The sequence below is a fragment of the Amblyomma americanum genome, chromosome 3 (genome assembly GCF_052857255.1).
Source record: "Amblyomma americanum isolate KBUSLIRL-KWMA chromosome 3, ASM5285725v1, whole genome shotgun sequence".
NCBI classification, from domain to species: domain Eukaryota; kingdom Metazoa; phylum Arthropoda; class Arachnida; order Ixodida; family Ixodidae; genus Amblyomma; species Amblyomma americanum.
In genome coordinates, this window is record NC_135499.1 from 67900871 (window position 1) to 67923396 (window position 22526).

At 52.5% G+C, this 22526-nt stretch overlaps 1 protein-coding gene across 1 annotated transcript in view; it reads left to right on the forward strand.

The window, feature by feature from the left end:
• LOC144123026 (uncharacterized) overlaps nucleotides 1-22526 on the forward strand; it is a 253091-nt gene that overhangs the window by 214833 nt on the left and 15732 nt on the right. The window lies entirely within an intron of this gene.

Below are 22526 nucleotides of genomic sequence, written 5' to 3' on the forward strand. Positions count from 1 at the left end.
GCGATGTTTTGCTGTTTCCTCGTTTGAAGAGAGCCCTAAAAGGTCGCTGGATGGAGAGTGTGGAGGCGATTCAAGACGCCGCGGCAAAGGAGCTGGCAGCACTGCCAAAACAAGCGTTTTCCAACTCTTTCCAAGACCTCAAGAAGCGCTGGAAGCTGTGTATAGACTGCAAGGGAGACTATTTCGAAGAAGTGCTGCACAAATGATTTCAAGGTTAAATGCATTTTTTTAAATGGACTCAATCTCGAAACTTAACGGACGAAGGTTTTAGGCCGATTGTCACTAGTACGCCAGAGAGTGCCGAATTGTCGAAGCGGTCGCAAAAGAAAGGTGGCGCAGCGTGAGGGGCGCACACGCTTGAGGTGGAGCGTAGGTTGGGCGGTAGTTAGGCGGCCGCGGCCGTGCGACGGCTGCAGCGTACGTCAGAGGTGCAGCGACAGGTGCGGGCGGCTGTGCTGGTGCGGGCGGAGCGACCGGCGGAAGGGCCTCAGCCACTTGTTCGCTCATGACAGTGTGAAGGTCTGGCGCAAGGTACGGAGATCGCGCGGAGTGGAATGGCAGAGGCGATAGTTGATGTGCAACTTCCTCATGCACGAATTCTTTGATTTGTGCCGAAAGTTTCGAGTGGTCTGGTGTAGCCGACAGGCCAGCAAGCGACTCGACAGGGGCTGCGTGCTGGCGGGTGCTTAGCCTCTCCTTGCGCAGCTCGTCGTAGCTCTGGCAGAGACCGACGACGTCGGCGACGGTGCGGAGATCTCGCGACAGCAGCATCTTAAAGGCATCAACTTAGACATCTGGGCGTTCACGCGCAAGCATAGGCTTACCACATCTTTAATGTAGCTTGTGAACGTCTCACTAGACTGCTGAGAGCGCTCGCGAAAGCGATGTTCGGCGTGCAGCTTGCGCACAGCATGACTTCCGAACACTTCGGTGAGGTTCGCCTTGAAAGCAGTCCACGTGGAGAAGCCTGCTTCGTGGTTTAAAAACCACAGGTTGGCAAAGCCGGTCAAATAAAAGATGTGTTGTTCAGCTGGGTAGTATCGTCCCACTTGTTACATGTGCTCACCCACTCGAATGATGGGAGCCAGTCTTCAGCGTCATGATCGTCAGTTCCGCTGAAGAGGGCGGAGTCCCGCTGTCGGAGGGAGCCGGAACAGAGGACTTGGAAGCCCACCTGCACGGCTTGGTGGTTGGCGTCTTCGGGAATAGCGAGCATAGCGGGGCTTGATATAGTGCGGCTGAGGAGGTCTAGGGCCGATATACCGATATGCAGGTATCGGAAAAGGTACCGGAAGCGGGCAGAGTGAATCAGGGAAAAAAATGCGGATTAATGACATCCTAGTCGAAAGTAAGAGGAAGAAATGGGCTTGTGCAGGAAATGTAATGCGAATTCAAGATAACCGTTGACCCTTAAGGGTAACGGACTGGATTCCAAGAGAAGGCAAGAGTAACCGGGGGCGGCAGAAAGTTAGGTGGGCCAATTAAATGAAGTTTGCGTGGACGGACAGGCCGCAGCTGGAACAGCACAGGATTAATTGTAGAGACATGACTCTTGATGATGGTGATAACTAATCGCATTGGAAGCGCTCACGGTAGCAGGACGGCGTCTTCGTCACAATCTTATCAGATTCCTGATTGTGCGAGCGTTCTCGCACTCCGCGCGTTGTTTTTTTTTCTCATTATATGGTTTTCCGATATCGGCCTCATCATCCGCTCCAACGAAATCGTCCCAGGCGCAATCAGGTAAGACCAGCTCGCGCATTGGTGACGCACAGCCACAAATATACATGCGTCCGTTAACGTGGTGTTCTACAGCGTACGTCCTCCATCGTTCCTGGGACCCTAAACGCTGTCGTGCGGAAGCAATTCTTGATGCGCGCCACACTAAATTATATCTACAAGACCTTATCAGTCCGCGGCGAGGTGCAGACAGATTCGAAATGGGACGTCGCGGCACTTCGTCGGTCAACTGCTATTGATAGGATAGTGAATTTTTATGGCGCAAGGGCATCTGCGGCCAAAGAGCGCCATGGCACAAGGCGCTCTTTGGCCCTTTGGCAATTGCTACGAGTATGCGCGGATGATGCGCCGCCGACAGGACACCTTGGGCACGTTAATTCAGCCGGTTCAAGTGGCTGGTCTTTCTTGTCGTGTTCTGTGGTGGAAAGACGGGTTCACCGCACTGACGAAAGGCATCACGGGGTGCGCCGCAGCGTTGTCTAGCACGGGAAAGGGACTCCTATTTTATTTTTCGACATTTCATGGCCGAACTCAACACACCATTCGTAGCAAAAGTCGCCTGTCCAGTCTAAACTTATACCGAGTGGTATTTTCGTCGAATAAAAAAAGGCGACAGAGGCACTTAAGATGCTTGCATTTGAGATGACGTAAACTCGCCCGCTCACTTAGTAAATGCAGTAGCCGCGCGACGCGTGGTGATGCAACCCGATGCTACACAACTGGCGATGCTCCCTCTGCATGGCCCTGCGTATCCGCTTCCGCGACGCCACTGCACGCCTTCTCATAAGCGCGCTAACTTCTCGAAGACAGCCGTCGCCGTACCGCTGCCCGCGCTCTGCCTTAAGCATATACGACGCGATAGCTAATGGTTAAGGCCCATATGCATAATTGGCCTTTATATAATTAACATTCATATATCCCTGGAAGTCCTCATACTGCTCCTGGTGCGGTGGTGCATCGATTAAGCGGTGCGCCAGTGCCCTAGGATGGCAGGTGCTGCCACCGGTGGGACTTGCGCGATTCAGGTTGCCACGAGCAACTTCATATGGCGTACTAAAACGTAGCTTCGAAAGCACTGCGCTGTGACGTTCCTTGTGTGTGCTACGAGGTTCCGCGTTCGACGGCGCGGCGTAGACGGAGCCCCCAGTGGCGGCGAAAGCACAACCGGACACCCTTTAGTGTTTCTACTGTATATGGCTGCAAGCAACTTGAGTGAGATTGCTTTTGGGCCTGCCGCCGTGGACCGCACGGAGACGACCCAGATGACAGCGGCATCATCAATTACCGAGCCATACTCGTTGAGAGTGACGACCAGAACGAAGGGGTTTAAGCCCAACCGGACCCCCTTTTCATAGTGTCGGCACGAGACGAACCCCGCCGCCGCCGCCGTCGCGGGGAGACGGGCGTTATCTTCCCCCATTGCCGTGGCCGTTCCAGGGCGGCCTCGTTTCGGCGGGCCTGGCCCCGTGGCAAGATGGCGGGCATCATCAATCAACCCTTCCGAGCACATCCCAGGACAAGGGACCACTTTCCCGGCCTTTTAGTGACCTCGCGTTCCGGCCTTGAGGGGCGAGTGTCATTTGATGGAGAACGGAGGCCGGTGACCCGCGGGAACCGACAGCGGGCCAGAGCGTGCCTTACCACAGCCGACGCTATGCGCTACCTCGACGACAACCTTCTTTCCCTCGGACTCAACACGTGAGGGGGCGAGACCATAAGTGCGGTGGTGTGTTTGTGCGCCCAAGTGAAAGCCCTAGGCCCCCCCCCACTTCTGCGTGGGCGTCCTCACCCTAGGGAGTGTGGGGATAAGAGGATATAAAAACCGACAAGGAGTACCGAAGAACGTACGCTCAGGACGACATCGTTCGCCAAGGGGGCCTTCAGCGCCGAAGCCCGACGGCGTGCAGCTTCTGCCAGCAACCGTGCGAGCTCAACTCCGGAGCCCCTCCATCGTCCCCATGAAGTCGTCGGCACGTAAGCGCGGACGCCCCAGCCTCTGATGTTTAATCTTAATCATGTGTAATTATTCAATATATCTGTTTGTTTAAACTGAGCCATACGGTGTCTCTTTGCCTCTCCGTCCCGTGTGGACCTGCGCATTATGGGGGGTCATCACACTGGTGTCAGAAGTGGGGTCTCAAAAGCAAATGTCCTCTGAATGCTGCGACATTCATGTCTTCAAAATTGTAATCAAAGGGGAATCACGGGACTGATTGTGGGACTTTTACCCCCATTTGAGAGGCTTGAGGCACCGGAGGGCTTGAGTGAAAAAAAAAATGTCTGTATCTGAGGGAGCTCCCACTCCACAGCCGTCGCTCGGAGCAAGCATGCTGGCATTAGGAAGCGTCATTCCGATGTTTACAGGAGATAAGACAGGGGTTCCAATCTGCGATTTCTTTTCCATGCTAGAAGAGATTGGGAAAATGGGGGGTTGGTCCGATGCTCAAATGCTGGGAATGGCGAGGTGTAAGATGGCAGGAGCTGCTCATGATTTTGCATGGCGAGACGAAAAAGTAAAAACCACAAAATCATTTGCGGAATTTAAGAAGCTCGCATTTGAGCATTTCGACACTGAACCACGTCACGTGCGGGTACAGAGGTTCCGTGACGCCGGACAGATGGTAGGGGAGGACGTGCGAACGTTTGCGTCGCGGCTTCAGCGCGTAGCACGCGATACGTTAAGCAGGGAGGAGGAAGGGGACCAGCTAAGGAAGAAATACGCGGAGGATCTACTTAAAGAGGAAATGACCGCTTTGTTCGTGGCTGGTCTGCAAGACCCCGTGCGCCGGTTCGTGCTCTCGCGCAAGCCGAGCAATTTCGACCAAGCCGTGGCGGCCGCATTGGATGAGGAACAAAATGAGGCGTTAACGACAGCCGCAGCGAGAGTACGCGTCATAGAGAGAGCGGTGCTCAACCCTGAGGTTGCTCTCTTGACAGAGCGGTTAGATCGCTTAGAACAGCTGCTATCTCAGCAGGTGGAATGCCAGGTTGAAGCGCGCGCTCAACAGCGCCCATTCGCGGGAAACCGGAGACCGCCACAAAGCTACAGGCGCGGTATGCGAGATTTTGAAGAAATCGTATGCTTCGCTTGCCAGGGTCGCGGACATATCGCCAGGTTCTGCCAAAACGTGCGCCGTGGGGAGCCACAAAGAGAAGCAGGCGAGACACGCCCTAAGCAAGCCTACAGTGGGCTCCAGATACCGAGACAAAAAACTAGATAGTCCTCACCATCCTGAGGAGCATGGGGAGGGAGCAGTGGATGATGAGGTGGTGGTAGTTTGTGTGGCCGACGAGGCATGCCCTGTTGTGCGTTGCAAGTTAAATGGTTGTTGCATGGAATTGTTGATAGATACGGGGTCAAAGGTGACATTGCTTAAGGAAAGCAGTTTTAACACGCTTCAAAGGAAGGGGGACCGCGAGGTGTTGGAAGCGTCTGGTGGTACGGCAACCAAATTTGTAGCCATAACGGGGGATCCTCTTGGCATAAGTGGACTCTACCGGTTACACTTCTCTCTCGGCGGAATTGCATTGGAGCACCCCTGCTACGTATGCCCGCACACGGTGTCTCTGCCAAACGGAGTGTCAGGTATATTAGGGCAGGATTTTTTGAGAAAAGGGAAGGTAGTAGTCTCATTCTCTGAGGAAGAGGTTAATGCGGGCGGCTCAAAAGTTGCGTTTTTGAACAGGAGAGGGGCTGAGATTTGCATTGCCGATATTGACACCCGTCAAACAGTGGGATCATTGGAGAAGGTATATTCGCAGGTTGCCGTCAGGCTGGTCGATGAGGCGGTCGTCCTTCCTTGGTCGGAGCACATTTTGTACGCGTTTGTGCCTTCAGATGTAGAGAGCGGCGCCGTGGGAGTGCTTGAGCCGGTCGACTCTCTCAGCAATGGCCTGAAGGCAGCCGCGTGCCTCGTGACAGTTAATGACGCCCACAGAGTGCCCCTACGGGTGGTTAACTGTAGCCAGCAGCCACTGAGCCTTCCCAAGAACAAAACATTGGCTTTCTTCACCTCTGCAATAGAGAAACGTGAGCCCACCGATACGGTACTCGCAACTGTAGAGCATGCTAGTCCTTCGGCTGCTCCAAAGGTGTCGTTCGATCTTTCTCACGTAAAATCCAGGGAGAGGGAGGCTCTGGCTGTTTTGCTGAACGACTACTCGGAGGTATTCGCCGCGTCCAACCTGGATTTGGGCTGCTGTGGCGTTATAAAGCACAGGATAGAAACCGGCACTTCATCGCCCGTTTACCAGCGTGCGTACAGGATTCCTTACTCCCAACGTGAGGAGATGGAGCGGCAGGTGCAGGACCAGATTGATCGCGGCATTGTCGAACACTCAATGTCACCCTGGGGAGCACCAGCACTATTGGTGGAAAAGCCAGATGGCTCGTATCGCTTGGTAGTGGACTACCGCAAACTAAATGCCGTAACTCGCATCGATCCATACCCTATCCCCAATATACAGGAGACGCTTTCTCAGCTGGGCTCTGCCAGGTACTTCACGGTAGTGGACATGGCGGCGGGATTCTGGCAGATAGCAATGGATCCGGCAGATGCCGAGAAAACGGCATTCAACACGCCCTCAGGGCACTATGAATGGAAAAGAATGCCGATGGGTCTGGCCAACAGCCCTGCTGTCTGGCAGAGAACCGCTGATGTTATCCTGGCAGGTCTTCTGGGGAGGCTGTGCTTCGTGTATATGGATGACATAATCATATACAGTGACAGTTTTGAGAACCATTTGCGCGATATTGAGCAGGTTTTGGTGCGACTAAGAGGGGCGGGTCCCAAGCTGAAGCCCTCTAAGTGCCAATTCCTCAAAAACGAGGGGAAATACCTCGGGCACGTTGTTTCAGCTGACGGCGTGCGACCGGACCCTGAGAAACTAAGGTGTGTCTCGTATTTTCCATCCCCGACTAGCGTCCGCCAGGTCCGGCAGTTTCTCGGCCTGATCGGTTACTACCGAAGGCACATAGAGGAGTTCGCCAAGCTCGCTAAGCCGCTCACCGCCTTAACAGCCAAAAATGTCACCTTTCGCTGGGACGAAAACGCGGAGGATGCTTTTGGGGCCCTGAAAAGGAAGCTAATGAGTGCACCGCTGTTGCGCCACCTGGATTTTAATTTACCCTTCGTTGTGGCCACAGATGCGTCAAAGTTCGCAGTTGGTGCAGTGCTATCTCAGGTTATCGAGGGCAAAGAACATCCCGTTGCTTTTGCTAGCCGACAGCTGAGCCCCACAGAGCAAAAGTACGGAGCTACGAAAAGGGAGTGCCTCGCCGTTGTCTGGGCAGTAAAGCACTTCAGATGCTACCTTTACGGCCACAAATTCAAGCTAGTCACAGACTGCCATCCTCTGAAATGGGTGATGAGTGTCAGGGACCCTAGCTCGCGACTCGCTAGATGGAATCTACACCTGCAGGAATACTGCTTTGAAGTTGAGCACAAGTCAGGAAAGACACATCTGAATGCTGATGCACTCAGCCGCACAGCTGCCGTGGCAGCTATAGATGAGTTTGTCCCCGTAGTCGACCCCGCCGAATTACGCACAGAGCAGTGCAAAGATCCTGACCTGAAGCGAATAATCGAAAGCTTAGAAGGCGCACCGTCTCACCCCGAACAGCTAGGTTATTTCATTCGCAAAGACGGCACCCTGTGTCGGCGCACGAGGCCAACCAGGAAAGGGAGGCCAGAGAAAACCGCTTGGGAGAGAGTCGTCATACCTCGGTCGTGGACAGAAAGGGTTCTTCGCGCGTTTCACGATGCGCCATGCTCCGGTCATTTTGGCGTAGTGAAGACACGCAGGCGTGTGGAGCGTTTGTACTTTTGGAGTGGCATGCGACCGGATGTTAGAGACAACTGTGCGAAGTGTCATTCCTGTCTCGAAAGAAAAACACCCAAGGGACGAAGACCAGCTCCAATTCAGCCGTTCCCTGAGGTTTCGGCTCCCTTCGAGCGGACAGGTATGGACATAATGGGCCCATTGCCCACGACCACTTCCGGAAACAAGTACATTTTAGTATTTGTCGATCACCTTTCAAAATACACGAAAGCGGTAGCACTCCCAGATCAGAAGGCAGACACGGTTGCAAGAGCATTTGTCGAACAGATCGTGCTCCGACATGGACCCCCGAGGCAACTCTTGACAGATCGGGGAAGGAACTTCGTGTCGCAGCTAATGAGGAGAGTTTGCGAGCTGCTTAAGATCGCTAAGAAGCAGACAACGCCGTACCATCCGGCTTGCAACGGCGCGGTGGAGCGACTGAACCAAACCGTGGCCGGGTTCTTGTCGCATTTTGTTTCGCGCGACCAGCGGGACTGGGTCTTGTGGCTCCCGTATGCAAAGTTTGCCTACGATTCCGCAGCACACGAGAGCACGGGCGAATCGCCATTCTTTCTTCTCTACGGCCGAGACCCGGACCAGCCTAGTGAAGTGCCAGAGGGCCCCCGTCGTGTCCCATACGCTTCACTGGACGACTATAAGGTTGAGCTAGAATCGCGATTGCAAGTGGCGAGGGACATCGCAAAGGAGGCCTTAAAGAAAGCGGCGAAGCGCAGGAAGGAGGTGCACGATCGCAGTGCTAGAGACGCGCCGTTTGATGTAGGGGACAGCGTGTACATTGAAAACTGCCAAAGGCAGATTGGGCTAGCTCGTAAGTTCCAGACGAAGTGGAGAGGACCGTGCGAGGTTGTCGAGAAGCTTTCTCCGGTAAACTTCAGAGTCCGAGGCGTGAACCGGCGCTTGATAAGGATACACGCAAATCGCCTCAAGTCGGCACCGGTATAGAGAAGGTCGCAAGTAGGCACGGTGTTGATGTAGTCTTCTCAGCCCCGCGAAAACTGGCCAGTTTGTGCAGAAGGATTGACGAAAGGAAAAGTGCACGATCAAGCACGAATTCAAATATGTCACCTGTGCCACCCAGGTAGTGTACTGCTTACCTTTATCCTGCGGGAATGTGTACATCGGGCAGACTGGCCGCTGTCTTAACACCCGGCCCAGAGAACATGAAAGATTGCTTTCCACAGATGACGGGGCCAATTTGCCAAAACATTGCAGAAAGCACGAATGCATTCCGCTCTTCAAGAAGACTACGATTTTTGGACGCGGTAAAACTAAGAGCCAACGTTAAATTCTAGAGGCATACCATATCGTTAATCAGACATCTATGTGTAAGTGACACGACGGTTAGTCTATTTGATCAAGAAATTAGATTTATGAACTCACGCGGTTGTATGTGATGCTGCTATTTACCTTGTCTTGTTAATCTGTCATGTGTGCGCAAGCTTGCTTGATAACTGAAGGGTATAAAATGTGATCGTTTCTCAAATAAATACAGTCGATAGTCCAGCGGTGTCCTGTGTTCCTTGTTCCTGTGTCTTCGTCTTTTGCGCTGGTTTCCTTCTTCAACCGGTTCAGTATTCACGAAATGCGGAAAGGGAACGCGCGGATTTTGATGGGGACAGAAGTGAAGCGGAGCGCGCAGATAGTTCGCAAGAAACGCCCTCTCCTGCATTTGTTCGGCAGGCGCCAGAGGTGACGGCCGGAATGCCACCGGATTTACTTCATGCATTGCTAGAAGAAGAAGCGCGCGAGGTTGCTGCGCAGATAACGCCAGGAGAGGCTCCTGCCACGAGCCCTCGCGAGTCCCAAAGCAGACAAAGGGTCACAGACTTAATTAGTATGACTCATGAAGGCCGATATCCGCTGCGAAATCGGAAAGCTAAGTCGGACTAATGGCGTAAACAGAGAGGAGTTGTGAACTGGTTAGAATTGTGTAATGCCGAAGCTCATAACATTGCTATGTGCTTATGTGTTAAGTTATCGGAGTTGGTAGTTAAACCTTTCTGTCATTAAGTAACACCTTCACAGGAGAGCATGCGGAGCGCATGCAGAACCTGCCCTACTTCCTTTCGTTATCTATATTTTTGTCTGTGCCGTGATCGTGCTAGAAGTGGGAGCTCCTTTGTAACTGTGGTAAATTTATTTCGTCCAGTTTGGACTAAAAATGAGAGGCTTGGGTGCTGAGTTTCATGTTTATCTGTAAATGAAGATCAGTGCTGCCCCTGGAGACGCCAGTTATGACAGCGGAGGCATATGGTGTTGTGCAGTGGTGTTGAGTGCAGCGAAAAGTGTTTTGTCGGACGCACTGTGCGAGGCGATTCAGAAAGACAAGGGGAGCTGCATGGACTCAAATGTTCGGAGAACATTCTTCTGGAGGGTGAGCGAGTGTGACGTTCCTTGTGTGTGCTACGAGGTTCCGCGTTCGACGGCGCGGCGTAGACGGAGCCCCCAGTGGCGGCGAAAGCACAACCGGACCCCCTTTAGTGTTTCTACTGTATATGGCTGCAAGCAACTTGAGTGAGATTGCTTTTGGGCCTGCCGCCGTGGACCGCACGGAGACGACCCAGATGACAGCGGCATCATCAATTACCGAGCCATGCTCGTTGAGAGTGACGACCAGAACGAAGGGGTTTAAGCCCAACCGGACCCCCTTTCCATAGTGTCGGCACGCGACGAACGCCGCCGCCGCCGCCGCCGCGGGGAGACGGGCGTTATCTTCCCCAATTGCTGTGGCCGTTCCAGGGCGGCCTCGTTTCGGCGGGCCTGGCCCCGTGGCAAGATGGCGGGCATCATCAATCAACCCTTCCGAGCACATCCCAGGACAAGGGACCACTTTCCCGGCCTTTTAGTGACCTCGCGTTCCGGCCTTGAGGGGCGAGTGTCATTTGATGGAGAACGGAGGCCGGTGACCCGCGGGAACCGACAGCGGGCCAGAGCGCGCCTTACCACAGCCGACGCTATGCGCTACCTCGACGACAACCTTCTTTCCCTCGGACTCAACACGTGAGGGGGGCGAGACCATAAGTGCGGTGGTGTGTTTGTGCGCCCAAGTGAAAGCCCTAGGCCGCCCCCCCCACTTCTGCGTGGGCGTCCTCACCCTAGGGAGTGTGGGGATAAGAGGATATAAAAATCGACAAGGAGTATCGAAGAACGACGCTCAGGACGACATCGTTCGCCAAGGGGGCCTTCAGCGCCGAAGCCCGACGGCGTGCAGCTTCTGCCAGCAACCGTGCGAGCTCAACTCCGGAGCCCCTCCATCGTCCCCATGAAGTCGTCGGCACGTAAGCTCGGACGCCCCAGCCTCTGATGTATAATCTTAATCATGTGTAATTATTGAATATATCTGTTTGTTTAAACTGAGCCATACGGTGTCTCTTTGCCTCTCCGTCCCGTGTGGACCTGCGCATTATGGGGGGTCATCACAGCGCCTTTCGAGACTTCCTGATGACAATCGGCGACCGCTGATCACTGCGGTTTTATGCTCGTGCACAGAAAGCCACTCACGCGAAGCTTACTGCGCTTTCTACCGTTTCTACGCCTCGCCTAACAAGAGATGCGTTTTTGACTGCCGCATCTGATAAAAAGATTTGTCGCCGTTCCATACACCCCGTAATTCTGTCTCCCATTTATTTTAGTGTTTTCGCTTTTTTGGTTGCCGCATAATTTCTTTACAAAGGGGTGAGGAGGTGACACAGTGGCTAGGAGGCACTCGTCATTATCCGCTCCTGCAGGAAGAGGTGGTTTACGACAACGGGGGCGAGTTTACAGCACCTGCTCATTCGCTATAACAGAATTTTGCAGCCGTAGCTGTTCGTTTCATAGCACACACAATGTCACTGCCCTAATATATATTGAAGCGAAAGCTTCACTCCGGCATGTTCCGCAAGCCGCGCACATTTGACCTTCAGCGACCTTCTGCGCGTTGCGTGTGAAGCTGCGCCGAAACCCAAGAGCGGGAGCTTCGAAACGAAAGGAAAGGCGCATAACTGGCCCCCTGGGACGGTGGACACCTCAGTCGTGCTTTAGCCTAGGTGGCGGTAGGGACAGATGTGCGCTGCATGTGTTGACATTGACAACATTGTGAAAGAAACGCGTCACTAAAGCTATAGGCCGTCGGCGTTCATTACGTTCATTGGCTTTGACAACGTTCCATAATGATTTTGACGAAAGTAAGAGCGCCTAACTGGCTCCCTGGTTCAGTGGACGCCTCAATCGCGAATTGAGGTACGTGGCGGTGGTGAGAGAGAGGTGTGGGATGCATGCATTAGCTCTGACAGCGTTGTGGCTGACACGCAGCAGTCCAGCAATAGGCCGGAGCGTTCAGTGGGTGGCCATCCTCTCGCGATCAACCATTAATTTTACTGCCAGGGCGGCCGTGTGAAGGCGCTACCTGTCCAGTGCGCGGAACGCACTCAGCGTTGCAGGCGCCAAACGGAGCCTAGTTCCCCGATACACCACAGCTTTCTCTCTCTAACCAGGTTCAACAGTAGTTGCTGTTTTGCTATTTTTTTTCGAAGTGATAGCTGCCCTGCGCTATGTAAAGCCGATTTCGGCCTGCCTGGCACAGCCCTCTGCTGAGCAAGCGCCGCGCAACAGGTGCGCCGAAGCCGCCACCTGCTCCTCCCCAGTGCGTGACGTGCGCTTTCCTTTTCATTCTTCCTTACAACAACAGCAAGCTAGCAAGCAAGCTTCCTAATCGATGAAGAGATGGTGGCTTCCTGGCCTTACGGGGCTGGGATCTAGGGGCTCCCACACGTGTGGTGAGGGCTCCTTGCCACTGAGGGTGTCTGTTGCTAAACCGTCGTCGTCGCTGCAGATGACGCGGTTGTTGCGACGCGCGTCCTTTCTTTTCACTCTTTACTCTCATATCTCTTTCAACTCTCCTACTGTCGGCACGTGGCAGCGACTGTGGTACAGCTTGAGCCTGTGGGCCGGCCCGTGCACTTTCCTTTTCCTTCTTCTTGCAGTCGCAACAACAACAACAGCTCCCTAGTAGATTCGCGATGAGCGAAGAGGCGGATTGTCTGCTCACGTACTCAGTACGACAGCCGTACATGCTGCGACGTGTCGCTGAGTCACGAACGAAGCGGTATCATCTCCACCACCACCTGCAGCAGAAGCAAAACAAAAAAGACAACGAACTCTGCCATTCCTTCCAACCCTGCGCGTTTCGGCCTGCACATATATCTTCTGTTTGGCGTCTTGCTTGCTCAAGGCTTCTTTAGCATCGCGCATTATCCGATTAATATTTACTGTTTTGTAGTTTGTTTTCGTGCTCTTTCTAAGCTTGTTCTTCTGGCATGTTATCGCACCTGAGCACTCACCCGAGGTGTCGCTCTAATTTTTTTGACACTAGCACCACCTCCGTTCGAAATAACCGAGCGTTCGTTATACCTGCGGCCGTTAAAAGTGGGCTCCCACTGTGTATGCTCCGAGAGGGACACGGATTATTCGAATATGCGCAGAAAGGCCAGCTCCTTTCATTGCCACAAGCGGAAATCGTAGCTGTGCTCGCTCAATCACCGCAGTGCAGAGATATGCGTTCAGATTCTACAGTTTTCTCGTGACACGTTATTTCGATACTTTTGATGACAACAGTGTTCACAGGATCAAGGTTGCACGTCGGTGCATCACAAACTGCGACTGGCGAGGAAAACGTAATGACGTTTCGTTTAAGCGCATTTTTAACACGAGGTTATTAAGGGCCACGTGTCGTAGAAAAGTCGGCGCTGTCGTTGTTAGCCGTGGGCTAAAAATCTCCATGGAAGGCAAGCAGTAATAAAATTCACCTGACAAGAAAATTGTGTCTGGGTGCGAATCAAATCTCATAATTTCAGATTTATGTACGGTATTAGCAATGGCCGCCAGCTGGTATTAAGATTGGCGCCAGCATGTCTCGAGGATTGCCACCAAGACAGAATCTCTCGCCAGGTGTCTGCGGGGTGCATTTACCGCGCTCGCCCGGTCGTTGCTGCGTGGGACAAGCGGGGAGCAGGGTTCTGCGAAAATCCCTTTAAGAAGTCGCTGCCACGGGCCGCGAAGTGGTTACGGCTGTCTTCCGATTTTCCCCGACGTCTCCACCGACCCGACTACCCCTGGCCTCACGGGCACAGCACCAGTGTGGGAACAGATCGCCACAGTGGCTTGTCTGCAGGCTTCGCCGGCCATGCCTAATGACACAACCACTGGGGATTATCTCCCGACGGGGCTGCGCCTCGGTTTCTTCGAAGTTCACCGACCGGCGGAGAGCGGGCCGACCACCTGACGTCGCCTGCCAGCCTGACGGGGTCCTGGCCGCACACCTCTCTCCCTCGGGCTCAACTTATGCCAGGGTCGTGTCCATGTGTGCGGAGGTGTCTGTTTGTGTGTGATGGCGAAAGTTTTGTCCACACCCACCACGGCGAGGGCGTCCCCTACCTGGGGAATCTAGGGAAGACGCAGTGTATAAAACTGGACTGCAGATGCAGTTGAAGCAGCTCACTTCAGAACTCAAAAGCTTGTAATTATGTAAAATAAACCGTTTTCTTCCTCCACTAACGAATCCTTCACTCAGCGGCACTCCTGTCCTGGACGGAGCGCGTGTCATCTTGACCGAGGTTGTGTCGAGAAGCGACCCCGATCCCCAACTTCAACAATTGGTTGGCAGCGCTTGGGATGGACCAGGTGACATCGTTCTGCATATACGGGTGAGTGCTTTGTCTTTGTTCTATGATTCACCAGGCTTTAAACTCCGGGTAAAAAGTTTGAACTGCTGGTAATCGGGTGTCTGTAGCACAGTGTAGTTTGCACAGAACCATAGAACATAAGCGAGTAAGCAAAGCCACCATTTGGGGCAACGATCATGGACTTCAAGAAGGTTGATAGGGAAGAGCTGTTGCTGATATGTGATGAGTTGGATGTGGAAGTGGAGGAAGGAATGAGGAAAGGGGCAATCATAAAAGCAATCAATAATAGCGATGCGGACGAAGAAGCGATGCAAATTGCATGGGAAATGGCAAAGAAAGAGCTAGAACGGCGAAGAAAGAAAGCAGAGGATCAAAAAAAGAAAGCAGAGGATAAAAAAAAACAGAGGATGAAAGAAAAGAAAAGCAAGCCGCAGATCAGATACAACTGAAAATGATGGAGCTCCAACTCGAAAGCCAGCGTCTGGCAGCCCAAAACGGGGGAGCAAGCATTAGTGACAGATTAAACAGGGTAGAGTCTCACCGTACAGACAATTGGATATATCCCTACAAGATGGGCGAAGACATCGGTCTGTATCTAATCAACTATGAAAGGGCGTGTCAAAAGAGCAAAATCGCAGAAAATTTGTGGTCACAACGCCTGCTAGGTCTTTTACCGTGCGAGGCGGCTAATGTGATCGCCAGGCTCAGCGAACAGGATGCGGAAAATTATGAAAAGGTGAAATCTGCTCTACTGAAGAAATACCACCTTTCAGATGAGGCATTTAGACAGCGTTTTAGGGAGGCAACAAAAAAAAAAGCAATGAGGATTATGCGGAGTTTGCGTACACATTGAAAAGCAACCTTGTAGAGTGGCTTAAGGGGGCAGGAGTGTACGAAAGCAGGGACAAGGTAGTTGAGTGCGTCTGTCTGGAGCAGTTTTTCCGCAGCATTCCGCCATTCGTAAAACTACGGGTGCAGGACAAAGAAAAGGTAGAGACAGTAGAGCGAGCAGCTCAACTCGCAGACGAATTCTCGACGCGGAGAAAGGCGACTGCGGAGGAAGGCCAGTCAGAAAGAGGAACTACCTCAAGAAAGTATTTTTCTTCTAGACGGCCGGCTCTAAATGGAAACGTGGGGCAGGGTGTAACACAAAAAAAAAGTCACCTCGAAAAGGCTCCAGAGAAGAGCGGCCGTCAAACGAAGGACGAAGGGGTAGAAAAGGCGGGGAAAAAAGAGTTCGAAGCCAGGCAACCGTTGCGGTGTTATAACTGCCAAGAAACAGGGCACATCGCTGCAAGATGTAGAAACCAGCGATTGGTGTTCTCGTACGTAAACGGTAGTGATGAAAGCCTAGAACTGCTTCGCCCTTACCTTCATGAGTTAGAGGTAAATGGCAAGCCTCGTAAGGTGCTCAGGGACAGTGCGGCTACGATGGATGTAGTGCACCCATCCTATGTTACGTCTGAGGATTTCACGGGAGGAGTAAGGTGGATTAAACAGGTGTTGGAGGAGCACAGTGTTTGCTTACCTATGGCAAGGGTGGAAATTTCAGGTCCGTTTGGAAAACTGGTGACGGAGGCAGCCGTCTCGAAAACAGTTCCGCTGGAATATCCTTATCTGTTCTCAAACCGATCTGACCGGCTGTTGCGTGATAATAATAATAATAATTGGTTTTTTGGGGGGAAAGGAAATGGCGCAGCATCTGTCTAATATATCGTTGGACACCTGAACCGCGCCGTAAGGGAAGGGTTAAGGAGGGAGTGAAAGAAGACAGGAAGAGAGAGGTGCCGTAGTGGAGGGCTCCGGAATAATTTCGACCACCTGGGGATCTTTAACGTGCACTGATATCGCACAGCACACGGGCGCCTTAGCGTTTTTCCTCCATAAAAAACGCAGCCGCCGCGGTCGGGTTCGAACCCGGGAACTCCGGATCAGTAGTCGAGCGCCCTAACCACTGAGCCACCGAGGCGGGGCACTGTTGCGTGAGCGAGGGCAGATCTTTGGAGAAGGAAAAGTGTAGGCACTAACGCGCTCTAAAACCCGCCAGCTCGCCGCTCAGTTAACACAGGACCTGGGACAGGGAGAAGCAGAAATCGGAGCAGAACCTGAAATCATGGAGCCAAACCTAGTGGCTGAACAAGGGGTCGAGGTTGTCGCTAGATCAGGCGACATCGACGCAGCTGCGGCGCCAAGCGAACCGCAGAAATAGAGCCCGTCGGAGCGTCAATATTGGCCCCGACTTCGCGCAGTTTTGAGCGGTTATTGGAAATAGACAGGGATATGCCGAAAGCAGAGCAAAAGAATGACCCTAGTTTGAGGCGCCTGCATGCTACCGCGGGAAAGGACATAGCGAGGCATAACATCACGATACTCGAAAAAGGCGGACTGCTGTGCAGGCACTACAGAGATCGCAAAGGCAAGACGTTTGATCAGCTGGTGATTCCGGAAAAATACCGGGCGGACTTTCTGAGATTGTGTCATGGGAACAGCTGGTCGGGACACTTGGGGATCAAGAAAATGAAAGAGCGACTTTTAATGGAGTACTACTGGCCAGGGTGCTTCAAAGACGTGGAGCGGTACGTTAAGTCGTGTGACGCATGTCAACGAGTCGGGAAACCAGGAGACAAATGGAAGGCTCCCCTGAAATTGGTTCCACTGATCACAGAGCCTTTTCGGCGGTTAGTGATTGACACGGTAGGACCCCTACCGCAGTCTAAATCGGGATACAAATATCTCCTTACCATGCTGTGTACAGCAACGAAATTCCCCGAAGCAGTCTCCCTCAAAGAACTAAGCTCTACAGAGATAGTGGACGCTTTGCTCAGCACCTTTGCAGGAATCGGTTTTCCCGCGGAGATTCAGGCGGATCAGGGAACCGTGTTCACCAGCGCCTTAACCACCACCTTTTTGAAGAGGTGCGGTATAAAGTTAATACACAGTTCGGTATATCATCCCCAGTGGAACATTGTCGAGGAAATGAACTCCGTGCTCAAAAGGGTTCTGCGCACGTTGTGCTATGAACGGAAAAAAAGACTGGGAGAGCTGTTTGCCGGCAACGCTGTTTGCGCTCAGAACAGTTCCCCATGAAGCGACCGGATTCACCCCGGCTGAACTTGTGTATGGGAGAGCCCTACGTTCTCCTCTCCGGAGTTTGCGAGAATTCTGGGAGGGAACAGGAGAAAGCCAAACTGTCGTGAGTTACGTGTTAGAATTGCTCGACCGACTAAGTTCTACGCGTACCCTAGTAGAAGAAAACTTGAAAGCGGCACAGCAGGGGGCAAAAGTCTATTACGATCGAAACGCAAGGCAACGAACATTTCAGACGGGCGATAAGGTTATGATTTGGCGACCATCCAGGAAAAACAAAATGGAAGTGCAGTGGGAGGGTCCGGTGGAAATTCAGCACAGGCTCTCAGAAACAAACTACGTCCTGAAAAAACCCGGCAAGAGAAATGAGGTTACCATCTACCACTGCAATTTGATGAAACCTTACGTAGGCAGGGAGGAGGTGGTAAATATGATGTTAAACGCACCCGAGGAAGTACAGGCTGACCTACCTGCGTTAGCAACAGACCGCGATGCGGATTGTAGCGTCCAGGACATTCTTGCGCGCTCTGCGAGGGCTGATGTTCTGAAAGAGGAACTGGTAGATGAACTTAAGGGTCTTTTGGGGGAATTCAAAGCGATGTTTAGCAGTCGGCCAGGGAAAACTGACCTGATCACTCACGAGATCGAGCTGACCTCCTCCGAACCAATCAGGTCAAAAGCTTATCGAGTGTCACCACGTGAACGGCAGATCTTGGAGACAGAGATTAAGCGAATGCTCGAAATCGGGGTAATCGCAAACCAACTGAAAGTGATTACACTTCCCCTATGATTCTCGTCGAAGTGCCAGGTAAAGAGCCTGGTCCATGCGTGAACTATCGAAAACTCAATGCAATCACCAGAGACCAGCTCTATCCGATTCCCAATATTGAAGAGAGAGTGGAGCGGGTAAGTGGGGCACAGTTCGTCTCTACGTTAGATCTGGTGAGGGGATATTGGCAGGTTCCTCTCTCAGACACCTCGAGCCGCTATGCCGCCTTCATTTCACCCATTGGGACATTCAGACCTCTAGTTTTAAGCTTCGGTCTCAACAACGCACCGTATAGTTTCTCCAAATTAATGGATATTGTACTTAAAGACATGCAGAGCTATGCAGTCCCCTACTTGGACGACATAGCCATTTTTTCGAACAGCTGGGAGGAGCATATCGCGCATCTGAGAAGCGTGTTGGCAAGGTTGCGGGACGCTGGGCTCACACTGAAGTCTGAAAAGTGTAACTTTTGTCGTTCACAAGTGACCTACCTGGGACACATTGTAGGTCGTGGAACTAGGCAGCCTTCGGAACTTGAAAATAAGCCCACAGCGGACTTTCCAACGCCTCAAACAAAGAAAGACATCCGCTCTTTTCTGGGGCTTCTTGGGTATTATTAGAAGTACATTCCTCGCTATTCTCAACGAGCGAGTCCATTGACAGATGCGCTACGAAAGGAAGAGACCGAAAGGGTTTTTTGGGATGAAGCAAAAGAGAGCGCCTTTCAAGAGCTCAAGAAAGTACTCATTTCACGGCCCGTATTGCGGACGCCTGACTACACAAAAGAATTTGTAGTTCAGTGCGATGCGAGTGATAGGGGGATGGGCGTTGTATTGAGTCAGGTCGGAAAAGACAACGAAGAGCATCCCATCCTGTACGCAAGCCGGAAACTGACGCTAAGGGAGGAAGCTTACAGCGCCTCAGAAAAAGAATGCGCATCCTTAGTCTGGGCAGCACAAAAACTGTCATGCTACCTATGCGGATCAAAATTCGTTTTTGAGACGGATCACTGCCCACTCACGTGGCTGAGGCAGATATCTCAAAAGAACGGACGCTTGCTGCGGTGGAGCCTCACCCTTCAGGAGTACAACTTCTCTGTGAGGTATAAGAAAGGGAAAATGAATGGCAATGCCGATGGTTTAAGCAGGCTATTCTGAAGTGCTTAAGGTGAAAAGGGTCCTCCAGCTCTTATGAGTGTGTGTGTGTGTGTGTGTGTGTGTGTGTGTGTGTGTGTGTGTGTGTGTGTGTGTGTGTGTGTGTGCGTGTGTGTGTGTGTGTGTGTGTGTGTGTGTGTGTGTGTGTGTGTGTGTGTGTGTGTGTGTGTGTGTGTGTGTGTGTGTGTGTGTGTGTGTGTGTGTGTGTGTGTGTGTGTGTGTGTGTGTGTGTGTGTGTGTGTGTGTGTGTGTGTGTGTGTGTGTGTGTGTGTGTGTGTGTGTGTGTGTGTGTGTGTGTGTGTGTGTGTGTGTGTGTGTGTGTGTGTGTGTGTGTGTGTGTGTGTGTGTGTGTGTGTGTGTGTGTGTGTGTGTGTGTGTGTGTGTGTGTGTGTGTGTGTGTGTGTGTGTGTGTGTGTGTGTGTGTGTGTGTGTGTGTGTGTGTGTGTGTGTGTGTGTGTGTGTGTGTGTGTGTGTGTGTGTGTGTGTGTGTGTGTGTGTGTGTGTGTGTGTGTGTGTGTGTGTGTGTGTGTGTGTGTGTATTTCTAGCGCACCTATGTATGTTTTTTTCTCAACTTTAGTTATCTACTTCGATCCATTTCATGCACGGCTCTGACTTTGTTGTGGCCCAAATATCCATGATCATCATCATCATCATCATCATCATCAGCCTTACTACACCCACTGCAGGGCAAAGGCCTCTCCCATGTCTCTCCAATTAACCCTATCCTTTGCCAGCTGCATCCACCCTTTGCCTGCAAACTTCTTAATCTCATCCGCCCAACTAACCTTCTGCCGCCCCCTGCTACGCTTACTTTCTCTTGGAACCCACTCCGTTACCCTTAAAGACCAGCGGTTATCTTGCCTTCGCATTACATGCCCTGCCCAAGCCCATTTCTTTCTCTTGATTTCGACTAGGATGTCATTAACCTGTGTTTGTTCCCTCACCCACTCTGCCCGCTTCCGATCTCTTAACGTTACACCTATCATTTTTCTTTCCATGGCTCGCTGCGTTGTCCTTAACTTAAGCTGAACTCTTTTCGTTAGCCTCCACGTTTCTGCCCCGTAGGTGAGTACCGGTAAGATTATGCTGTTGTACACTTTCCTCTTGAGGGAAATTGGTAAACTGCCACTCATGATCTGCGAGAATTTGCCATATGCGCTCCACCCCATTCTTATCATTCTAGTTATCTCCCTCTCATGATCCGGATAAGCTGTCACTACCTGCCCTAAGATATCCATGATACGTTGACTTAGATGGCGAAACCACTCGGAGTCGGAATTTGTTCTGTTATTACCTTATCTGTTGGGATAAGCCTGGTGGATCAGGGGCACAGACTGGGTGCTTTCGCGTCGTGTGGAGCCTTGTTGCTGGGGCCGAACCGGCCGCTGTTTGCCATTTTGGGAGGTTTGGGGGTTGTTTTGGTTCTCGCAGAAGATAACCGGTCATCCCATTCCCAAGACCAGCCCATCTCTCATCGACAAGGGATTGCTACCACTGGCCGAACGAGATTTTCCTGGCCGCGGAGGAGTTATTAGGAATGGCCGCCAGCTGGTATTAGGATTGGCGCCAGCATGTCTCGAGGATTGCCACCAAGACAGAATCTCTCGCCAGGTGTCTGCGGGGTGCATTTACCGCGCTCGCCCGGTCGTTGCTACGTGGGACAAGCGGGGAGCAGGGTTCTGCGAAAATACCTTTAAGGAGTCACTGCCACGGGCCGCGAAATGGTTCCGGCTGTCTTCCGATTTTCCCCGACGTCTCCACCGACCCGACTACCCCTGGCCTCACGGGCACAGCACCAGCGTGGGAACAGATCGCCACATTGGCTTGTCTGCAGGCTTCGCCGGCCATGCCTAATGGCAGAACCACTGGGGATTATCTCCCGACGGGGCTGCGCCTCGGTTTCTTCGAAGTTCACCGACCGGCGGAGAACGGGCCGACCACCTGACGTCGCCTGCCAGCCTGACGGGGTCCTGGCCGCACACCCCTCTCCCTCGGGCTCAACTTATGCCAGGGGCGTGTCCATGTGTGCGGAGGTATCTGTTTGTGTGTGATAGCGAAAGTTTTGTCCACACCCACCACGGCGAGGGCGTCCCCTACCAGGGGAATCTAGGGAAGACGCAGTGTATAAAACTGGACTGCAGATGCAGTTGAAGCAGCTAACTTCAGAACTTAAAAGCTTGTAAATATGTAATGTAAGACTGGACACGGGCTTTAGAATCTTCAGAGGCTGGCGCTCAACGAAGAAGACAACGAGAAGCGCCGAACACTCCGAAGCTCGAGCGCCGAACGCTCGGTCGCACGTGCGTGCTCTGGACTGAACGCGGTCTCTGTTCTGTGCCTGGACGGTTCGGCTGGTTGTTCGTGACGCCGTGCTTATTACTGTGCTGTGCTCTTATTACTGTGTTGTGCTGTGGTGTGCTGTGTGTGCTGTATTAGTAGTGTGCTGTGTTCTTATTACATTAAAATAAACAGTCTTCTTCCTCCACTAACGAATCCTTCACACAGCGGCACTCCTGTCCTGGACGGAGCGGGCGTCATCTTGACCGAGGCTGTGTCGAGAAGCGATCCCGATCTCCAACTTCAACAACGAGCATGATACCCATATGCCACGAAGCCTCTGAAACTGAAGCTGTATAAAGGTGGACCTAGCGAATGCGTTGCGATCCTGGACTTCTTAAACTGTCTTAGGGAAATGTGCCGATGTGTACTTCTGTAATTAGGAGTATCCTAATCAGGTTTATGTTTTATGGAAGTTTAACGTCCCAAAGCGACTCAGGCTATGAGGGACGCCGTTGTGAAGGTCTCCGGAAATTTCGACCACCTGGGGTTCTTAACGTGCACTGACATCCCACAGTACACGGACCTCTAGAACTTCGCCGCGGCCGGGATAAACCCGCGTCTTTCGGGTCAGCAGCCGAGCGCCATAACCACTAAGCCACCGCGGCGGAATTAGGAACTAGGTCGTTGTGGGAGTGTTGAACACGCAATGCGAACAGGACCCAATAAAGCTATCGCGTTCTGGTCCCCCCATATTTTTACATTAATTCTTGGCAAGCTCTATTAAACTTCGATTCATGCATCTCCCCGTTTGCCAAACGCACATATTCTCGCAGTAAGTCGGCAATGTTACGGCCGCTCTCTCTTAGAGCCTTACCTTGAGATTGGCTTCGGCCTCGGCCACAACGCTTGGCTTCTGCTTCGGCGGCGCACTCCACTTGATTCTGGCGCCACTGCCGCTGACCCTCTCCTCGCGTTCCGTAGATGCCGCA